The sequence below is a fragment of the Symphalangus syndactylus genome, chromosome 24 (assembly GCF_028878055.3).
Source record: "Symphalangus syndactylus isolate Jambi chromosome 24, NHGRI_mSymSyn1-v2.1_pri, whole genome shotgun sequence".
NCBI classification, from domain to species: domain Eukaryota; kingdom Metazoa; phylum Chordata; class Mammalia; order Primates; family Hylobatidae; genus Symphalangus; species Symphalangus syndactylus.
The window spans coordinates 49,514,623-49,537,043 of NC_072446.2; positions in this window are offsets into that span (position 1 = coordinate 49,514,623).

The following is a 22,421-nucleotide window of genomic DNA, read 5'->3' on the forward strand; positions in this document are numbered from 1 at the left end:
AAATCTGTTAGTTGAATGCATAGAACAGAAAGAAGTTTCACAGAATGCTTCTGTGTAGTTTTTATTTGAAGATATTCCTTTCTCCACTATAGGCCCCTTAGCGCTCTGAATGTCCACTTTCAGTTTCCACAAAAAGAGTGTTTCAGAACTGCTCAATCAAAAGTAAGCTTCAACTCTGTTAGTTGAATGCACAGAACAGAAAGAAGTTTCACAGAATTCTTCTGGGTAGTTTTCATTTGAAGATATAACTTTTTCCACTATAGGCCCTTTAGCGCTCCGAATGTCCACTTGCAGTTTCAACAGAAAGAGTCTTTCAGAACTGCTCAATCAAAAGTAATCTTCAACTCTCTTAGTTGAATGCACAGAAGAGAAAGTAGTTTCACAGAATGCTTCTGTGTAGTTTTTATTTGAAGATATTCCTTTTTCCATTATAGGCCCCTAAGCGTTCTGAATATCCACTTGCAGTTTCTACAGAGAGAGAGTTTCAGAACTGCTCAATCAAAAGTCACGTTCAACTCTGTTAGTTGAATGCAGAGAACATAAAGTAGTTTCACCGAATGCTTCTGTGTAGTTTTTATTTGCAGATATTCCTTTTTCCACTATTGGCCCCTTCGTGCTCAGAATATCCCTTTGCAGTTTCTACAGGAAGAGTGTTTCAGAACTGCTCTATCAAAATTAAGGTTCAACTCTGTTGGTGGAATGCACAGAACAGAAAGAAGTTTCACAGAAAGCTTCTGTGTAGTTTTCATTTGAAGATATTCCTTTTTACAATACATGCTCCATAGCACTGTGAATGTCCACTTTCAGTTTATACAGAAAGAGTGCTTCAGAACTGCTCAATCAAAAGTAAGCTTCCCCTCTGTTAGTTGAATGTACAGAACAGAAAGAAGTTTCGCAGAATGCTTCTGGGGAGTTTTTATTTGAAGATTCTCCTTTTTCCACTATGGGCCCCCTCGAGCTGCCAATGTCCACATGCACTCTCTACAGAAAGAGTGTTTCAGAACTGCGCAATCAAAAGTAAGCTTCAACTCTGTTAGTTGAATGCACAGAACAGAAAGAAGTTTCGCAGAATGCTTCTGTGTAGTTGTTAATTGAAGATATTCCTTTTTCAACTATAGGCCCCTTAGAGCACGGAATATCCTCTTGCATTTTCTACAGAAAGAATGATTCAGAACTGCTCAATCAAAAGTAAGGTTCAACTCTGTTAGTTGAATTCACAGAACAGAAAGAAGTTTCACAGAATTCTTCTGTGTAGTTTTTAATTGGTTATAGGCCTTTTTCCTCTATAGGCCCGGGAATGCTCCGAATGTCCTCTTGCAGTTTCTCCAGAAAGAGTGTTTCAGAACTGCTCAATCAAAAGAAAGCTTAAACTCTGTTAGTTGAATGCACAGAACAGAAAGTAATTTCAGAGAATGTTTCTGTGTATGTTTTATTTGGAGATATTCCTTTCTCCACTATAGGCCCCGTAGCGCTCTGAAAGTCCACTTGCAGTTTCCACAGAGTGTTTCAGAACTGCTCTATCAAAAGTAAAGTTCAAATCTGTTAGTTGAATGCATAGAAGAGAAAGAAGTTTCACAGAATGCTTCTGTGTAGTTTTTATTTGAAGATATTCCTTTCTCCACTATAGTCCCCTTAGCGCTCTGAATGTCCACTTTCAGTTTCCACAAAAAGAGTGTTTCAGAACTGCTCAATCAAAAGAAAGCATAAACTCTGTTAGTTGAATGCACAGAACAGAAAGAAGTTTCACAGAATGATTCTGTGTAGTTTTTATTAGAAGATATTACTTTTTCCACTATAGGCCTCTTACGGTTCCCAATGTCCATTTGCAGTTTCTAAAGAAAGATTGTTTCAGAACTGCTCAATCAAAAGTAAATTTCAAATCTGTTAGTTGAATGCACAGAACAGAAAGAAGTTTCACACAATGCTTCTCTGTAATTTTTATTTGAACATATGCCTTTTTCCCCTATAGGACCCTTAGAGCACAAAGTGTCCTCTTGCCGTTTCTTCAGAAGGAGTGTTTCAGAACTGCTCAATCAAAAGAAAGCTTAAACTCTGTTAGTTGAATGCACAGAAGAGAGAGTACTTTCAGAGAATTGTTCTGTGTATGTGTTATTTGGAGATATTCCTTTCTCCACTATAGGCCCCGTAGCGCTCTGAATGTCCACTTGCAGTTTCCACAGAAAGAGTGTTTCAGAACTGCTCTATCAAAAGTAAAGTTCAAATCTGTTAGTTGAATGCACAGAACAGAAAGAAGTTTCACAGAATGCTTCTGTGTAGTTTTTATTGGAAGATATTCCTTTCTCCACTATAGGCCCCTTAACGCTCTGAATGTCCACTTTCAGGTTCCACAAAAAGAGTGTTTCAGAACTGCTCAATCAAAAGTGAGCTTCAACTCTGTTAGTTGAATGCACAGAACAGAAAGAAGTTTCACAGAATTCTTCTGGGTAGTTTTCATTTGAAGATATAACTTTTTCCACTATAGGCCCTTTAGCGCTCCGAATGTCCACTTGCAGTTTCAACAGAAAGAGTCTTTCAGAACTGCTCAATCAAAAGTAATCTTCAACTCTCTTAGTTGAATGCACAGAAGAGAAAGAAGTTTCACAGAATGCTTCTGTGTAGTTTTTATTTGAAGATATTCCTTTTTCCGTTATAGGCCCCTAAGCGTTCTGAATATCCACTTGCAGTTTCTACAGAAAGAGAGTTTCAGAACTGCTCAATCAAAAGTAACGTTCAACTCTGTTAGTTGAATGCAGAGAACATAAAGAAGTTTCACAGAATGATTCTGTGTAGTTTTTATTTGCAGATATTCCTTTTTCCACTATTGGCCCCTTCGTGCTCAGAATATCCCCTTGCAGTTTCTACAGGAAGAGTGTTTCAGACCTGCTCTATCAAAATTAAGGTTCAACTCTGTTGGTGGAACGCACACAACAGAATGAAGTTTCACAGAAAGCTTCTGTGTAGTTTTCATTTGAAGATATTCCTTTTTCCAATACATGCTCCACAGCACTGTGAATGTCCACTTGCAGTTTATACAGAAAGAGTGTTTCAGAACTGCTCAATCAAAAGTAAGCTTCCTCTCTGTTAGTTGAATGCACAGAACAGAAAGAAGTTTCACAGAATGCTTCTGGGTAGTTTTTATTTGAAGATTCTCCTTTTTAAACTATGGGCCCCATAGAGCTGCCAATGTCCACATGCACTCTCTACAGAAAGAGTGTTTCAGAACTGCGCAATCAAAAGTAAGCTTCAACTCTGTTAGTTGAATGCACAGAACAGAAAGAAGTTTCGCAGAATGCTTCTGTGTAGTTGTTAATTGAAGATATTCCTTTTTCCACTATAGGCCCCTTAGAGCACGGAATATCCTCTTGCATTTTCTACAGAAAGGATGATTCAGAACTGCTCAATCAAAAGTAAGGTTCAACTCTGTTAGTTGAATTCACAGAACAGAAAGAAGTTTCACAGAATTCTTCTGTGTAGTTTTTAATTGGTTATAGGCCTTTTTCCTCTATAGGCCCGGGAATGCTCCGAATGTCCTCTTGCAGTTTCTCCAGAAAGAGTGTTTCAGAACTGCTCAATCAAAAGAAAGCTTAAACTCTGTTAGTTGAATGCACAGAACAGAAAGTAATTTCAGAGAATGTTTCTGTGTATGTTTTATTTGGAGATATTCCTTTCTCCACTATAGGCCCCGTAGCGCTCTGAAAGTCCACTTGCAGTTTCCACAGAGTGTTTCAGAACTGCTCTATCAAAAGTAAAGTTCAAATCTTTTAGTTGAATGCATAGAAGAGAAAGAAGTTTCACAGAATGCTTCTGTGTAGTTTTTATTTGAAGATATTCCTTTATCCACTATAGGCCCCTTAGCGCTCTGAATGTCCACTTTCAGTTTCCACAAAAAGAGTGTTTCAGAACTGCTCAATCAAAAGAAAGCATAAACTCTGTTAGTTGAATGCACAGAACAGAAAGAAGCTTCACAGAATGATTCTGTGTAGTTTTTATTAGAAGATATTACTTTTTCCACTATAGGCCTCTTACGGTTCCCAATGTCCATTTGCAGTTTCTAAAGAAAGATTGTTTCAGAACTGCTCAATCAAAAGTAAATTTCAAATCTGTTAGTTGAATGCACAGAACAGAAAGAAGTTTCACACAATACTTCTCTGTAATTTTTATTTGAACATATGCCTTTTTCCCCTATAGGACCCTTAGAGCACAAAGGGTCCTCTTGCCGTTTCTTCAGAAGGAGTGTTTCAGAACTGCTCAATCAAAAGAAAGCTTAAACTCTGTTAGTTGAATGCACAGAAGAGAGAGTACTTTCAGAGAATTGTTCTGTGTATGTGTTATTTGGAGATATTCCTTTCTCCACTATAGGCCCCGTAGCGCTCTGAATGTCCACTTGCAGTTTCCACAGAAAGAGTGTTTCAGAACTGCTCTATCAAAAGTAAAGTTCAAATCTGTTAGTTGAATGCACAGAACAGAAAGAAGTTTCACAGAATGCTTCTGTGTAGTTTTTATTGGAAGATATTCCTTTCTCCACTATAGGCCCCTTAGCGCTCTGAATGTCCACTTTCAGGTTCCACAAAAAGAGTGTTTCAGAACTGCTCAATCAAAAGTGAGCTTCAACTCTGTTAGTTGAATGCACAGAACAGAAAGAAGTTTCACAGAATTCTTCTGGGTAGTTTTCATTTGAAGATATAACTTTTTCCACTATAGGCCCTTTAGCGCTCCGAATGTCCACTTGCAGTTTCAACAGAAAGAGTCTTTCAGAACTGCTCAATCAAAAGTAATCTTCAACTCTCTTAGTTGAATGCACAGAAGAGAAAGAAGTTTCACAGAATGCTTCTGTGTAGTTTTTATTTGAAGATATTCCTTTTTCCATTATAGGCCCCTAAGCGTTCTGAGTATCCACTTGCAGTTTCTACAGAAAGAGAGTTTCAGAACTGCTCAATCAAAAGTAACGTTCAACTCTGTTAGTTGAATGCAGAGAATATAAAGAAGTTTCACAGAATGCTTCTGTGTAGTTTTTATTTGCAGATATTCCTTTTTCCACTATTGGCCCCTTCGTGCTCAGAATATCCCCTTGCAGTTTCTACAGGAAGAGTGTTTCAGACCTGCTCTATCAAAATTAAGGTTCAACTCTGTTGGTGGAACGCACAGAAAAAAAAGTAGTTTCACAGAAAGCTTCTGTGTAGTTTTCATTTGAAGATATTCCTTTTTCCAATACATGCTCCATAGCACTGTGAATGTCCACTTGCAGTTTATACAGAAAGAGTGTTTCAGAACTGCTCAATCAAAAGTAAGCTTCCTCTCTGTTAGTTGAATGCACAGAACAGAAAGAAGTTTCGCAGAATGCTTCTTGGTAGTTTTTATTTGAAGATTCTCCTTTTTCCACTATGGGCCCCATAGAGCTGCCAATGTCCACATACACTCTCTACAGAAAGAGTGTTTCAGAACTGCGCAATCAAAAGTAAGCTTCAACTGTGTTAGTTGAATGCACAGAACAGAAAGAAGTTTCGCAGAATGCTTCTGTGTAGTTGTTAATTGAAGATATTCCTTTTTCCACTATAGGACCCTTAGAGCACGGAATATCCTCTTGCATTTTCTACAGAAAGAATGATTCAGAACTGCTCAATCAAAAGTAAGGTTCAACTCTGTTAGTTGAATTCACAGAACAGAAAGAAGTTTCACAGAATTCTTCTGTGTAGTTTTAATTGGTTATAGGCCTTTTTCCTCTATAGGCCCGGGAATGCTCCGAATGTCCTCTTGCAGTTTCTCCAGAAAGAGTGTTTCAGAACTGCTCAATCAAAACAAAGCTTAAACTCCGTTAGTTGAATGCACAGAACAGAAAGTAATTTCAGAGAATGTTTCTGTGTATGTTTTATTTGAAGATATTCCTTTCTCCACTATAGGCCCCTTAGCGCTCTGAATGTCCACATTCAGTTTCCACAAAAAGAGTGTTTCAGAACTGCTCAATCAAAAGTAAGCTTCAACTCTGTTAGTTGAATGCACAGAACAGAAAGAAGTTTCACAGAATTCTTCTGGGTAGTTTTCATTTGAAGATATAACTTTTTCCACTATAGGCCCTTTAGCGCTCCGAATGTCCACTTGCAGTTTCAACAGAAAGAGTCTTTCAGAACTGCTCAATCAAAAGTAATCTTCAGCTCTCTTAGTTGAATGCACAGAAGAGAAAGAAGTTTCACAGAATGCTTCTGTGTGGTTTTTATTTGAAGATATTCCTTTTTCCATTATAGGCTCCTAAGCGTTCTGAATATCCCCTTGCAGTTTCTACAGAAAGAGAGTTTCAGAACTGCTCAATCAAAAGTAACGTTCAACTCTGTTAGTTGAATGCAGAGAACATAAAGAAGTTTCACAGAATGCTTCTGTGTAGTTTTTATTTGCAGATATTCCTTTTTCCACTATTGGCCCCTTCGTGCTCAGAATATCCCCTTGCAGTTTCTACAGGAAGTGTGTTTCAGACCTGCTCTATCAAAATTAAGGTTCAACTCTGTTGGTGGAACGCACAGAACAGAATGAAGTTTCACAGAAAGCTTCTGTGTAGTTTTCATTTGAAGATATTCCTTTTTCCAATACATGCTCCACAGCACTGTGAATGTCCACTTGCAGTTTATACAGAAAGAGTGTTTCAGAACTGCTCAATCAAAAGTAAGCTTCCTCTCTGTTAGTTGAATGCACAGAACAGAAAGAAGTTTCACAGAATGCTTCTGGGTAGTTTTTATTTGAAGATTCTCCTTTTTCCACTATGGGCCCCATAGAGCTGCCAATGTCCACATGCACTCTCTACAGAAAGAGTGTTTCAGAACTGCGCAATCAAAAGTAAGCTTCAACTCTGTTAGTTGAATGCACAGAACAGAAAGAAGTTTCGCAGAATGCTTCTGTGTAGTTGTTAATTGAAGATATTCCTTTTTCCACTATAGGCCCCTTAGAGCACGGAATATCCTCTTGCATTTTCTACAGAAAGGATGATTCAGAACTGCTCAATCAAAAGTAAGGTTCAACTCTGTTAGTTGAATTCACAGAACAGAAAGAAGTTTCACAGAATTCTTCTGTGTAGTTTTTAATTGGTTATAGGCCTTTTTCCTCTATAGGCCCGGGAATGCTCCGAATGTCCTCTTGCAGTTTCTCCAGAAAGAGTGTTTCAGAACTGCTCAATCAAAAGAAAGCTTAAACTCTGTTAGTTGAATGCACAGAACAGAAAGTAATTTCAGGGAATGTTTCTGTGTATGCTTTATTTGGAGATATTCCTTTCTCCACTATAGGCCCCGTAGCGCTCTGAAAGTCCACTTGCAGTTTCCACAGAAAGAGTGTTTCAGAACTGCTCAATCAAAAGTAAGCTTCAACTCTGTTAGTTGAATGCACAGAACAGAAAGAAGTTTCACAGAATTCTTCTGGGTAGTTTTCATTTGAAGATATAACTTTTTCCACTATAGGCCCTTTAGCGCTCCGAATGTCCACTTGCAGTTTCAACAGAAAGAGTCTTTCAGAACTGCTCAATCAAAACTAATCTTCAACTCTCTTAGTTGAATGCACAGAAGAGAAAGAAGTTTCACAGAATGCTTCTGTGTAGTTTTTATTTGAAGATATTCCTTTTTCCATTATAGGCCCCTAAGCGTTCTGAATATCCACTTGCAGTTTCTACAGAGAGAGAGTTTCAGAACTGCTCAATCAAAAGTCACGTTCAACTCTGTTAGTTGAATGCAGAGAACATAAAGAAGTTTCACCGAATGCTTCTGTGTAGTTTTTATTTGCAGATATTCCTTTTTCCACTATTGGCCCCTTCGTGCTCAGAATATCCCTTTGCAGTTTCTACAGGAAGAGTGTTTCAGAACTGCTCTATCAAAATTAAGGTTCAACTCTGTTGGTGGAATGCACAGAACAGAAAGAAGTTTCACAGAAAGCTTCTGTGTAGTTTTCATTTGAAGATATTACTTTTTACAATACATGCTCCATAGCACTGTGAATGTCCACTTTCAGTTTATACAGAAAGTGTGCTTCAGAACTGCTCAATCAAAAGTAAGCTTCCCCTCTGTTAGTTGAATGTACAGAACCGAAAGAAGTTTCGCAGAATGCTTCTGGGGAGTTTTTATTTGAAGATTCTCCTTTTTCCACTATGGGCCCCCTCGAGCTGCCAATGTCCACATGCACTCTCTACAGAAAGAGTGTTTCAGAACTGCGCAATCAAAAGTAAGCTTCAACTCTGTTAGTTGAATGCACAGAACAGAAAGAAGTTTCGCAGAATGCTTCTGTGTAGTTGTTAATTGAAGATATTCCTTTTTCAACTATAGGCCCCTTAGAGCACGGAATATCCTCTTGCATTTTCTACAGAAAGAATGATTCAGAACTGCTCAATCAAAAGTAAGGTTCAACTCTGTTAGTTGAATTCACAGAACAGAAAGAAGTTTCACAGAATTCTTCTGTGTAGTTTTTAATTGGTTATAGGCCTTTTTCCTCTATAGGCCCGGGAATGCTCCGAATGTCCTCTTGCAGTTTCTCCAGAAAGAGTGTTTCAGAACTGCTCAATCAAAAGAAAGCTTAAACTCTGTTAGTTGAATGCACAGAACAGAAAGTAATTTCAGAGAATGTTTCTGTGTATGTTTTATTTGGAGATATTCCTTTCTCCACTATAGGCCCCGTAGCGCTCTGAAAGTCCACTTGCAGTTTCCACAGAGTGTTTCAGAACTGCTCTATCAAAAGTAAAGTTCAAATCTGTTAGTTGAATGCATAGAAGAGAAAGAAGTTTCACAGAATGCTTCTGTGTAGTTTTTATTTGAAGATATTCCTTTATCCACTATAGGCCCCTTAGCGCTCTGAATGTCCACTTTCAGTTTCCACAAAAAGAGTGTTTCAGAACTGCTCAATCAAAAGAAAGCATAAACTCTGTTAGTTGAATGCACAGAACAGAAAGAAGTTTCACAGAATGATTCTGTGTAGTTTTTATTAGAAGATATTACTTTTTCCACTATAGGCCTCTTACGGTTCCAAATGTCCATTTGCAGTTTCTAAAGAAAGATTGTTTCAGAACTGCTCAATCAAAAGTAAATTTCAAATCTGTTAGTTGAATGCACAGAACAGAAAGAAGTTTCACACAATGCTTCTCTGTAATTTTTATTTGAACATATGCCTTTTTCCCCTATAGGACCCTTAGAGCACAAAATGTCCTCTTGCCGTTTCTTCAGAAGGAGTGTTTCAGAACTGCTCAATCAAAAGAAAGCTTAAACTCTGTTAGTTGAATGCACAGAAGAGAGAGTACTTTCAGAGAATTGTTCTGTGTATGTGTTATTTGGAGATATTCCTTTCTCCACTATAGGCCCCGTAGCGCTCTGAATGTCCACTTGCAGTTTCCACAGAAAGAGTGTTTCAGAACTGCTCTATCAAAAGTAAAGTTCAAATCTGTTAGTTGAATGCACAGAACAGAAAGAAGTTTCACAGAATGCTTCTGTGTAGTTTTTATTGGAAGATATTCCTTTCTCCACTATAGGCCCCTTAGCGCTCTGAATGTCCACTTTCAGGTTCCACAAAAAGAGTGTTTCAGAACTGCTCAATCAAAAGTGAGCTTCAACTCTGTTAGTTGAATGCACAGAACAGAAAGAAGTTTCACAGAATTCTTCTGGGTAGTTTTCATTTGAAGATATAACTTTTTCCACTATAGGCCCTTTAGCGCTCCGAATGTCCACTTGCAGTTTCAACAGAAAGAGTCTTTCAGAACTGCTCAATCAAAAGTAATCTTCAACTCTCTTAGTTGAATGCACAGAAGAGAAAGAAGTTTCACAGAATGCTTCTGTGTAGTTTTTATTTGAAGATATTCCTTTTTCCATTATAGGCCCCTAAGCGTTCTGAGTATCCACTTGCAGTTTCTACAGAAAGAGAGTTTCAGAACTGCTCAATCAAAAGTAACGTTCAAATCTGTTAGTTGAATGCAGAGAATATAAAGAAGTTTCACAGAATGCTTCTGTGTAGTTTTTATTTGCAGATATTCCTTTTTCCACTATTGGCCCCTTCGTGCTCAGAATATCCCCTTGCAGTTTCTACAGGAAGAGTGTTTCAGACCTGCTCTATCAAAATTAAGGTTCAACTCTGTTGGTGGAACGCACAGAACAAAAAGAAGTTTCACAGAAAGCTTCTGTGTAGTTTTCATTTGAAGATATTCCTTTTTCCAATACATGCTCCATAGCACTGTGAATGTCCACTTGCAGTTTATACAGAAAGAGTGTTTCAGAACTGCTCAATCAAAAGTAAGCTTCCTCTCTGTTAGTTGAATGCACAGAACAGAAAGAAGTTTCGCAGAATGCTTCTGGGTAGATTTTATTTGAAGATTCTCCTTTTTCCACTATGGGCCCCATAGAGCTGCCAATGTCCACATACACTCTCTACAGAAAGAGTGTTTCAGAACTGCGCAATCAAAAGTAAGCTTCAACTGTGTTAGTTGAATGCACAGAACAGAAAGAAGTTTCGCAGAATGCTTCTGTGTAGTTGTTAATTGAAGATATTCCTTTTTCCACTATAGGCCCCTTAGAGCACGGAATATCCTCTTGCATTTTCTACAGAAAGAATGATTCAGAACTGCTCAATCAAAAGTAAGGTTCAACTCTGTTAGTTGAATTCACAGAACAGAAAGAAGTTTCACAGAATTCTTCTGTGTAGTTTTTAATTGGTTATAGGCCTTTTTCCTCTATAGGCCCGGGAATGCTCCGAATGTCCTCTTGCAGTTTCTCCAGAAAGAGTGTTTCAGAACTGCTCAATCAAAAGAAAGCTTAAACTCTGTTAGTTGAATGCACAGAACAGAAAGTAATTTCAGAGAATGTTTCTGTGTATGTTTTATTTGGAGATATTCCTTTCTCCACTATAGGCCCCGTAGCGCTCTGAAAGTCCACTTGCAGTTTCCACAGAGTGTTTCAGAACTGCTCTATCAAAAGTAAAGTTCAAATCTGTTAGTTGAATGCATAGAAGAGAAAGAAGTTTCACAGAATGCTTCTGTGTAGTTTTTATTTGAAGATATTCCTTTATCCACTATAGGCCCCTTAGCGCTCTGAATGTCCACTTTCAGTTTCCACAAAAAGAGTGTTTCAGAACTGCTCAATCAAAAGAAAGCATAAACTCTGTTAGTTGAATGCACAGAACAGAAAGAAGTTTCACAGAATGATTCTGTGTAGTTTTTATTAGAAGATATTTCTTTTTCCACTATAGGCCTCTTACGGTTCCAAATGTCCATTTGCAGTTTCTAAAGAAAGATTGTTTCAGAACTGCTCAATCAAAAGTAAATTTCAAATCTGTTAGTTGAATGCACAGAACAGAAAGAAGTTTCACACAATGCTTCTCTGTAATTTTTATTTGAACATATGCCTTTTTCCCCTATAGGACCCTTAGAGCACAAAATGTCCTCTTGCCGTTTCTTCAGAAGGAGTGTTTCAGAACTGCTCAATCAAAAGAAAGCTTAAACTCTGTTAGTTGAATGCACAGAAGAGAGAGTACTTTCAGAGAATTGTTCTGTGTATGTGTTATTTGGAGATATTCCTTTCTCCACTATAGGCCCCGTAGCGCTCTGAATGTCCACTTGCAGTTTCCACAGAAAGAGTGTTTCAGAACTGCTCTATCAAAAGTAAAGTTCAAATCTGTTAGTTGAATGCACAGAACAGAAAGAAGTTTCACAGAATGCTTCTGTGTAGTTTTTATTGGAAGATATTCCTTTCTCCACTATAGGCCCCTTAGCGCTCTGAATGTCCACTTTCAGGTTCCACAAAAAGAGTGTTTCAGAACTGCTCAATCAAAAGTGAGCTTCAACTCTGTTAGTTGAATGCACAGAACAGAAAGAAGTTTCACAGAATTCTTCTGGGTAGTTTTCATTTGAAGATATAACTTTTTCCACTATAGGCCCTTTAGCGCTCCGAATGTCCACTTGCAGTTTCAACAGAAAGAGTCTTTCAGAACTGCTCAATCAAAAGTAATCTTCAACTCTCTTAGTTGAATGCACAGAAGAGAAAGAAGTTTCACAGAATGCTTCTGTGTAGTTTTTATTTGAAGATATTCCTTTTTCCATTATAGGCCCCTAAGCGTTCTGAGTATCCACTTGCAGTTTCTACAGAAAGAGAGTTTCAGAACTGCTCAATCAAAAGTAACGTTCAAATCTGTTAGTTGAATGCAGAGAATATAAAGAAGTTTCACAGAATGCTTCTGTGTAGTTTTTATTTGCAGATATTCCTTTTTCCACTATTGGCCCCTTCGTGCTCAGAATATCCCCTTGCAGTTTCTACAGGAAGAGTGTTTCAGACCTGCTCTATCAAAATTAAGGTTCAACTCTGTTGGTGGAACGCACAGAACAAAAAGAAGTTTCACAGAAAGCTTCTGTGTAGTTTTCATTTGAAGATATTCCTTTTTCCAATACATGCTCCATAGCACTGTGAATGTCCACTTGCAGTTTATACAGAAAGAGTGTTTCAGAACTGCTCAATCAAAAGTAAGCTTCCTCTCTGTTAGTTGAATGCACAGAACAGAAAGAAGTTTCGCAGAATGCTTCTGGGTAGATTTTATTTGAAGATTCTCCTTTTTCCACTATGGGCCCCATAGAGCTGCCAATGTCCACATACACTCTCTACAGAAAGAGTGTTTCAGAACTGCGCAATCAAAAGTAAGCTTCAACTGTGTTAGTTGAATGCACAGAACAGAAAGAAGTTTCGCAGAATGCTTCTGTGTAGTTGTTAATTGAAGATATTCCTTTTTCCACTATAGGCCCCTTAGAGCACGGAATATCCTCTTGCATTTTCTACAGAAAGAATGATTCAGAACTGCTCAATCAAAAGTAAGGTTCAACTCTGTTAGTTGAATTCACAGAACAGAAAGAAGTTTCACAGAATTCTTCTGTGTAGTTTTTAATTGGTTATAGGCCTTTTTCCTCTATAGGCCCGGGAATGCTCCGAATGTCCTCTTGCAGTTTCTCCAGAAAGAGTGTTTCAGAACTGCTCAATCAAAAGAAAGCTTAAACTCTGTTAGTTGAATGCACAGAACAGAAAGTAATTTCAGAGAATGTTTCTGTGTATGTTTTATTTGGAGATATTCCTTTCTCCACTATAGGCCCCGTAGCGCTCTGAAAGTCCACTTGCAGTTTCCACAGAGTGTTTCAGAACTGCTCTATCAAAAGTAAAGTTCAAATCTGTTAGTTGAATGCATAGAAGAGAAAGAAGTTTCACAGAATGCTTCTGTGTAGTTTTTATTTGAAGATATTCCTTTATCCACTATAGGCCCCTTAGCGCTCTGAATGTCCACTTTCAGTTTCCACAAAAAGAGTGTTTCAGAACTGCTCAATCAAAAGAAAGCATAAACTCTGTTAGTTGAATGCACAGAACAGAAAGAAGTTTCACAGAATGATTCTGTGTAGTTTTTATTAGAAGATATTACTTTTTCCACTATAGGCCTCTTACGGTTCCAAATGTCCATTTGCAGTTTCTAAAGAAAGATTGTTTCAGAACTGCTCAATCAAAAGTAAATTTCAAATCTGTTAGTTGAATGCACAGAACAGAAAGAAGTTTCACACAATGCTTCTCTGTAATTTTTATTTGAACATATGCCTTTTTCCCCTATAGGACCCTTAGAGCACAAAATGTCCTCTTGCCGTTTCTTCAGAAGGAGTGTTTCAGAACTGCTCAATCAAAAGAAAGCTTAAACTCTGTTAGTTGAATGCACAGAAGAGAGAGTACTTTCAGAGAATTGTTCTGTGTATGTGTTATTTGGAGATATTCCTTTCTCCACTATAGGCCCCGTAGCGCTCTGAATGTCCACTTGCAGTTTCCACAGAAAGAGTGTTTCAGAACTGCTCTATCAAAAGTAAAGTTCAAATCTGTTAGTTGAATGCACAGAACAGAAAGAAGTTTCACAGAATGCTTCTGTGTAGTTTTTATTGGAAGATATTCCTTTCTCCACTATAGGCCCCTTAGCGCTCTGAATGTCCACTTTCAGGTTCCACAAAAAGAGTGTTTCAGAACTGCTCAATCAAAAGTGAGCTTCAACTCTGTTAGTTGAATGCACAGAACAGAAAGAAGTTTCACAGAATTCTTCTGGGTAGTTTTCATTTGAAGATATAACTTTTTCCACTATAGGCCCTTTAGCGCTCCGAATGTCCACTTGCAGTTTCAACAGAAAGAGTCTTTCAGAACTGCTCAATCAAAAGTAATCTTCAACTCTCTTAGTTGAATGCACAGAAGAGAAAGAAGTTTCACAGAATGCTTCTGTGTAGTTTTTATTTGAAGATATTCCTTTTTCCATTATAGGCCCCTAAGCGTTCTGAGTATCCACTTGCAGTTTCTACAGAAAGAGAGTTTCAGAACTGCTCAATCAAAAGTAACGTTCAAATCTGTTAGTTGAATGCAGAGAATATAAAGAAGTTTCACAGAATGCTTCTGTGTAGTTTTTATTTGCAGATATTCCTTTTTCCACTATTGGCCCCTTCGTGCTCAGAATATCCCCTTGCAGTTTCTACAGGAAGAGTGTTTCAGACCTGCTCTATCAAAATTAAGGTTCAACTCTGTTGGTGGAACGCACAGAACAAAAAGAAGTTTCACAGAAAGCTTCTGTGTAGTTTTCATTTGAAGATATTCCTTTTTCCAATACATGCTCCATAGCACTGTGAATGTCCACTTGCAGTTTATACAGAAAGAGTGTTTCAGAACTGCTCAATCAAAAGTAAGCTTCCTCTCTGTTAGTTGAATGCACAGAACAGAAAGAAGTTTCGCAGAATGCTTCTGGGTAGATTTTATTTGAAGATTCTCCTTTTTCCACTATGGGCCCCATAGAGCTGCCAATGTCCACATACACTCTCTACAGAAAGAGTGTTTCAGAACTGCGCAATCAAAAGTAAGCTTCAACTGTGTTAGTTGAATGCACAGAACAGAAAGAAGTTTCGCAGAATGCTTCTGTGTAGTTGTTAATTGAAGATATTCCTTTTTCCACTATAGGCCCCTTAGAGCACGGAATATCCTCTTGCATTTTCTACAGAAAGAATGATTCAGAACTGCTCAATCAAAAGTAAGGTTCAACTCTGTTAGTTGAATTCACAGAACAGAAAGAAGTTTCACAGAATTCTTCTGTGTAGTTTTTAATTGGTTATAGGCCTTTTTCCTCTATAGGCCCGGGAATGCTCCGAATGTCCTCTTGCAGTTTCTCCAGAAAGAGTGTTTCAGAACTGCTCAATCAAAACAAAGCTTAAACTCCGTTAGTTGAATGCACAGAACAGAAAGTAATTTCAGAGAATGTTTCTGTGTATGTTTTATTTGAAGATATTCCTTTCTCCACTATAGGCCCCTTAGCGCTCTGAATGTCCACTTTCAGTTTCCACAAAAAGAGTGTTTCAGAACTGCTCAATCAAAAGTAAGCTTCAACTCTGTTAGTTGAATGCACAGAACAGAAAGAAGTTTCACAGAATTCTTCTGGGTAGTTTTCATTTGAAGATATAACTTTTTCCACTATAGGCCCTTTAGCGCTCCGAATGTCCACTTGCAGTTTCAACAGAAAGAGTCTTTCAGAACTGCTCAATCAAAAGTAATCTTCAGCTCTCTTAGTTGAATGCACAGAAGAGAAAGAAGTTTCACAGAATGCTTCTGTGTGGTTTTTATTTGAAGATATTCCTTTTTCCATTATAGGCCCCTAAGCGTTCTGAATATCCACTTGCGGTTTCTACAGAAAGAGAGTTTCAGAACTGCTCAATCAAAAGTAACGTTCAACTCTGTTAGTTGAATGCAGAGAACATTAAGAAGTTTCACAGAATGCTTCTGTGTAGTTTTTATTTGCAGATATTCCTTTTTCCACTATTGGCCCCTTCGTGCTCAGAATATCCCCTTGCAGTTTCTACAGGAAGAGTGTTTCAGACCTGCTCTATCAAAATTAAGGTTCAACTCTGTTGGTGGAACGCACAGAACAGAATGAAGTTTCACAGAAAGCTTCTGTGTAGTTTTCATTTGAAGATATTCCTTTTTCCAATACATGCTCCACAGCACTGTGAATGTCCACTTGCAGTTTATACAGAAAGAGTGTTTCAGAACTGCTCAATCAAAAGTAAGCTTCCTCTCTGTTAGTTGAATGCACAGAACAGAAAGAAGTTTCACAGAATGCTTCTGGGTAGTTTTTATTTGAAGATTCTCCTTTTTCCACTATGGGCCCCATAGAGCTGCCAATGTCCACATGCACTCTCTACAGAAAGAGTGTTTCAGAACTGCGCAATCAAAAGTAAGCTTCAACTCTGTTAGTTGAATGCACAGAACAGAAAGAAGTTTCGCAGAATGCTTCTGTGTAGTTGTTAATTGAAGATATTCCTTTTTCCACTATAGGCCCCTTAGAGCACGGAATATCCTCTTGCATTTTCTACAGAAAGGATGATTCAGAACTGCTCAATCAAAAGTAAGGTTCAACTCTGTTAGTTGAATTCACAGAACAGAAAGAAGTTTCACAGAATTCTTCTGTGTAGTTTTTAATTGGTTATAGGCCTTTTTCCTCTATAGGCCCGGGAATGCTCCGAATGTCCTCTTGCAGTTTCTCCAGAAAGAGTGTTTCAGAACTGCTCAATCAAAAGAAAGCTTAAACTCTGTTAGTTGAATGCACAGAACAGAAAGTAATTTCAGAGAATGTTTCTGTGTATGCTTTATTTGGAGATATTCCTTTCTCCACTATAGGCCCCGTAGCGCTCTGAAAGTCCACTTGCAGTTTCCACAGAAAGAGTGTTTCAGAACTGCTCAATCAAAAGTAAGCTTCAACTCTGTTAGTTGAATGCACAGAACAGAAAGAAGTTTCACAGAATTCTTCTGGGTAGTTTTCATTTGAAGATATACCTTTTTCCACTATATGCCCTTTAGCGCTCCGAATGTCCACTTGCAGTTTCAACAGAAAGAGTCTTTCAGAACTGCTCAATCAAAAGTAATCTTCAACTCTCTTAGTTGAATGCACAGAAGAGAAAGAAGTTTCACAGAATGCTTCTGTGTAGTTTTTATTTGAAGATATTCCTTTTTCCATTATAGGCCCCTAAGCGTTCTGAATATCCACTTGCAGTTTCTACAGAGAGAGAGTTTCAGAACTGCTCAATCAAAAGTCACGTTCAACTCTGTTAGTTGAATGCAGAGAACATAAAGAAGTTTCACCGAATGCTTCTGTGTAGTTTTTATTTGCAGATATTCCTTTTTCCACTATTGGCCCCTTCGTGCTCAGAATATCCCTTTGCAGTTTCTACAGGAAGAGTGTTTCAGAACTGCTCTATCAAAATTAAGGTTCAACTCTGTTGGTGGAATGCACAGAACAGAAAGAAGTTTCACAGAAAGCTTCTGTGTAGTTTTCATTTGAAGATATTCCTTTTTACAATACATGCTCCATAGCACTGTGAATGTCCACTTTCAGTTTATACAGAAAGTGTGCTTCAGAACTGCTCAATCAAAAGTAAGCTTCCCCTCTGTTAGTTGAATGTACAGAACAGAAAGAAGTTTCGCAGAATGCTTCTGGGGAGTTTTTATTTGAAGATTCTCCTTTTTCCACTATGGGCCCCCTCGAGCTGCCAATGTCCACATGCACTCTCTACAGAAAGAGTGTTTCAGAACTGCGCAATCAAAAGTAAGCTTCAACTCTGTTAGTTGAATGCACAGAACAGAAAGAAGTTTCGCAGAATGCTTCTGTGTAGTTGTTAATTGAAGATATTCCTTTTTCAACTATAGGCCCCTTAGAGCACGGAATATCCTCTTGCATTTCCTACAGAAAGAATGATTCAGAACTGCTCAATCAAAAGTAAGGTTCAACTCTGTTAGTTGAATTCACAGAACAGAAAGAAGTTTCACAGAATTCTTCTGTGTAGTTTTTAATTGGTTATAGGCCTTTTTCCTCTATAGGCCCGGGAATGCTCCGAATGTCCTCTTGCAGTTTCTCCAGAAAGAGTGTTTCAGAACTCCTCAATCAAAAGAAAGCTTAAACTCTGTTAGTTGAATGCACAGAACAGAAAGTAATTTCAGAGAATGTTTCTGTGTATGTTTTATTTGGAGATATTCCTTTCTCCACTATAGGCCCCGTAGCGCTCTGAAAGTCCACTTGCAGTTTCCACAGAGTGTTTCAGAACTGCTCTATCAAAAGTAAAGTTCAAATCTGTTAGTTGAATGCATAGAAGAGAAAGAAGTTTCACAGAATGCTTCTGTGTAGTTTTTATTTGAAGATATTCCTTTATCCACTATAGGCCCCTTAGCGCTCTGAATGTCCACTTTCAGTTTCCACAAAAAGAGTGTTTCAGAACTGCTCAATCAAAAGAAAGCATAAACTCTGTTAGTTGAATGCACAGAACAGAAAGAAGTTTCACAGAATGATTCTGTGTAGTTTTTATTAGAAGATATTACTTTTTCCACTATAGGCCTCTTACCGTTCCAAATGTCCATTTGCAGTTTCTAAAGAAAGATTGTTTCAGAACTGCTCAATCAAAAGTAAATTTCAAATCTGTTAGTTGAATGCACAGAACAGAAAAAAGTTTCACACAATGCTTCTCTGTAATTTTTATTTGAACATATGCCTTTTTCCCCTATAGGACCCTTAGAGCACAAAGTGTCCTCTTGCCGTTTCTTCAGAAGGAGTGTTTCAGAACTGCTCAATCAAAAGAAAGCTTAAACTCTGTTAGTTGAATGCACAGAAGAGAGAGTACTTTCAGAGAATTGTTCTGTGTATGTGTTATTTGGAGATATTCCTTTCTCCACTATAGGCCCCGTAGCGCTCTGAATGTCCACTTGCAGTTTCCACAGAAAGAGTGTTTCAGAACTGCTCTATCAAAAGTAAAGTTCAAATCTGTTAGTTGAATGCACAGAACAGAAAGAAGTTTCACAGAATGCTTCTGTGTAGTTTTTATTGGAAGATATTCCTTTCTCCACTATAGGCCCCTTAGCGCTCTGAATGTCCACTTTCAGGTTCCACAAAAAGAGTGTTTCAGAACTGCTCAATCAAAAGTGAGCTTCAACTCTGTTAGTTGAATGCACAGAACAGAAAGAAGTTTCACAGAATTCTTCTGGGTAGTTTTCATTTGAAGATATAACTCTTTCCACTATAGGCCCTTTAGCGCTCCGAATGTCCACTTGCAGTTTCAACAGAAAGAGTCTTTCAGAACTGCTCAATCAAAAGTAATCTTCAACTCTCTTAGTTGAATGCACAGAAGAGAAAGAAGTTTCACAGAATGCTTCTGTGTAGTTTTTATTTGAAGATATTCCTTTTTCCATTATAGGCCCCTAAGCGTTCTGAGTATCCACTTGCAGTTTCTACAGAAAGAGAGTTTCAGAACTGCTCAATCAAAAGTAACGTTCAACTCTGTTAGTTGAATGCAGAGAATATAAAGAAGTTTCACAGAATGCTTCTGTGTAGTTTTTATTTGCAGATATTCCTTTTTCCACTATTGGCCCCTTCGTGCTCAGAATATCCCCTTGCAGTTTCTACAGGAAGAGTGTTTCAGACCTGCTCTATCAAAATTAAGGTTCAACTCTGTTGGTGGAATGCACAGAACAGAAAGAAGTTTCACAGAAAGCTTCTGTGTAGTTTTCATTTGAAGATATTCCTTTTTACAATACATGCTCCATAGCACTGTGAATGTCCACTTTCAGTTTATACAGAAAGTGTGCTTCAGAACTGCTCAATCAAAAGTAAGCTTCCCCTCTGTTAGTTGAATGTACAGAACAGAAAGAAGTTTGGCAGAATGCTTCTGGGGAGTTTTTATTTGAAGATTCTCCTTTTTCCACTATGGGCCCCCTCGAGCTGCCAATGTCCACATGCACTCTCTACAGAAAGAGTGTTTCAGAACTGCGCAATCAAAAGTAAGCTTCAACTCTGTTAGTTGAATGCACAGAACAGAAAGAAGTTTCGCAGAATGCTTCTGTGTAGTTGTTAATTGAAGATATTCCTTTTTCAACTATAGGCCCCTTAGAGCACGGAATATCCTCTTGCATTTTCTACAGAAAGAATGATTCAGAACTGCTCAATCAAAAGTAAGGTTCAACTCTGTTAGTTGAATTCACAGAACAGAAAGAAGTTTCACAGAATTCTTCTGTGTAGTTTTTAATTGGTTATAGGCCTTTTTCCTCTATAGGCCCGGGAATGCTCCGAATGTCCTCTTGCAGTTTCTCCAGAAAGAGTGTTTCAGAATTGCTCAATCAAAAGAAAGCTTAAACTCTGTTAGTTGAATGCACAGAACAGAAAGTAATTTCAGAGAATGTTTCTGTGTATGTTTTATTTGGAGATATTCCTTTCTCCACTATAGGCCCCGTAGCGCTCTGAAAGTCCACTTGCAGTTTCCACAGAGTGTTTCAGAACTGCTCTATCAAAAGTAAAGTTCAAATCTGTTAGTTGAATGCATAGAAGAGAAAGAAGTTTCACAGAATGCTTCTGTGTAGTTTTTATTTGAAGATATTCCTTTATCCACTATAGGCCCCTTAGCGCTCTGAATGTCCACTTTCAGTTTCCACAAAAAGAGTGTTTCAGAACTGCTCAATCAAAAGAAAGCATAAACTCTGTTAGTTGAATGCACAGAACAGAAAGAAGTTTCACAGAATGATTCTGTGTAGTTTTTATTAGAAGATATTACTTTTTCCACTATAGGCCTCTTACGGTTCCAAATGTCCATTTGCAGTTTCTAAAGAAAGATTGTTTCAGAACTGCTCAATCAAAAGTAAATTTCAAATCTGTTAGTTGAATGCACAGAACAGAAAGAAGTTTCACACAATGCTTCTCTGTAATTTTTATTTGAACATATGCCTTTTTCCCCTATAGGACCCTTAGAGCACAAAGTGTCCTCTTGCCGTTTCTTCAGAAGGAGTGTTTCAGAACTGCTCAATCAAAAGAAAGCTTAAACTCTGTTAGTTGAATGCACAGAAGAGAGAGTACTTTCAGAGAATTGTTCTGTGTATGTGTTATTTGGAGATATTCCTTTCTCCACTATAGGCCCCGTAGCGCTCTGAATGTCCACTTGCAGTTTCCACAGAAAGAGTGTTTCAGAACTGCTCTATCAAAAGTAAAGTTCAAATCTGTTAGTTGAATGCACAGAACAGAAAGAAGTTTCACAGAATGCTTCTGTGTAGTTTTTATTGGAAGATATTCCTTTCTCCACTATAGGCCCCTTAGCGCTCTGAATGTCCACTTTCAGGTTCCACAAAAAGAGTGTTTCAGAACTGCTCAATCAAAAGTGAGCTTCAACTCTGTTAGTTGAATGCACAGAACAGAAAGAAGTTTCACAGAATTCTTCTGGGTAGTTTTCATTTGAAGATATAACTTTTTCCACTATAGGCCCTTTAGCGCTCCGAATGTCCACTTGCAGTTTCAACAGAAAGAGTCTTTCAGAACTGCTCAATCAAAAGTAATCTTCAACTCTCTTAGTTGAATGCACAGAAGAGAAAGAAGTTTCACAGAATGCTTCTGTGTAGTTTTTATTTGAAGATATTCCTTTTTCCATTATAGGCCCCTAAGCGTTCTGAGTATCCACTTGCAGTTTCTACAGAAAGAGAGTTTCAGAACTGCTCAATCAAAAGTAACGTTCAACTCTGTTAGTTGAATGCAGAGAATATAAAGAAGTTTCACAGAATGCTTCTGTGTAGTTTTTATTTGCAGATATTCCTTTTTCCACTATTGGCCCCTTCGTGCTCAGAATATCCCCTTGCAGTTTCTACAGGAAGAGTGTTTCAGACCTGCTCTATCAAAATTAAGATTCAACTCTGTTGGTGGAACGCACAGAACAAAAAGAAGTTTCACAGAAAGCTTCTGTGTAGTTTTCATTTGAAGATATTCCTTTTTCCAATACATGCTCCATAGCACTGTGAATGTCCACTTGCAGTTTATACAGAAAGAGTGTTTCAGAACTGCTCAATCAAAAGTAAGCTTCCTCTCTGTTAGTTGAATGCACAGAACAGAAAGAAGTTTCGCAGAATGCTTCTGGGTAGTTTTTATTTGAAGATTCTCCTTTTTCCACTATGGGCCCCATAGAGCTGCCAATGTCCACATACACTCTCTACAGAAAGAGTGTTTCAGAACTGCGCAATCAAAAGTAAGCTTCAACTGTGTTAGTTGAATGCACAGAACAGAAAGAAGTTTCGCAGAATGCTTCTGTGTAGTTGTTAATTGAAGATATTCCTTTTTCCACTATAGGCCCCTTAGAGCACGGAATATCCTCTTGCATTTTCTACAGAAAGAATGATTCAGAACTGCTCAATCAAAAGTAAGGTTCAACTCTGTTAGTTGAATTCACAGAACAGAAAGAAGTTTCACAGAATTCTTCTGTGTAGTTTTTAATTGGTTATAGGACTTTTTCCTCTATAGGCCCGGGAATGCTCCGAATGTCCTCTTGCAGTTTCTCCAGAAAGAGTGTTTCAGAACTGCTCAATCAAAACAAAGCTTAAACTCCGTTAGTTGAATGCACAGAACAGAAAGTAATTTCAGAGAATGTT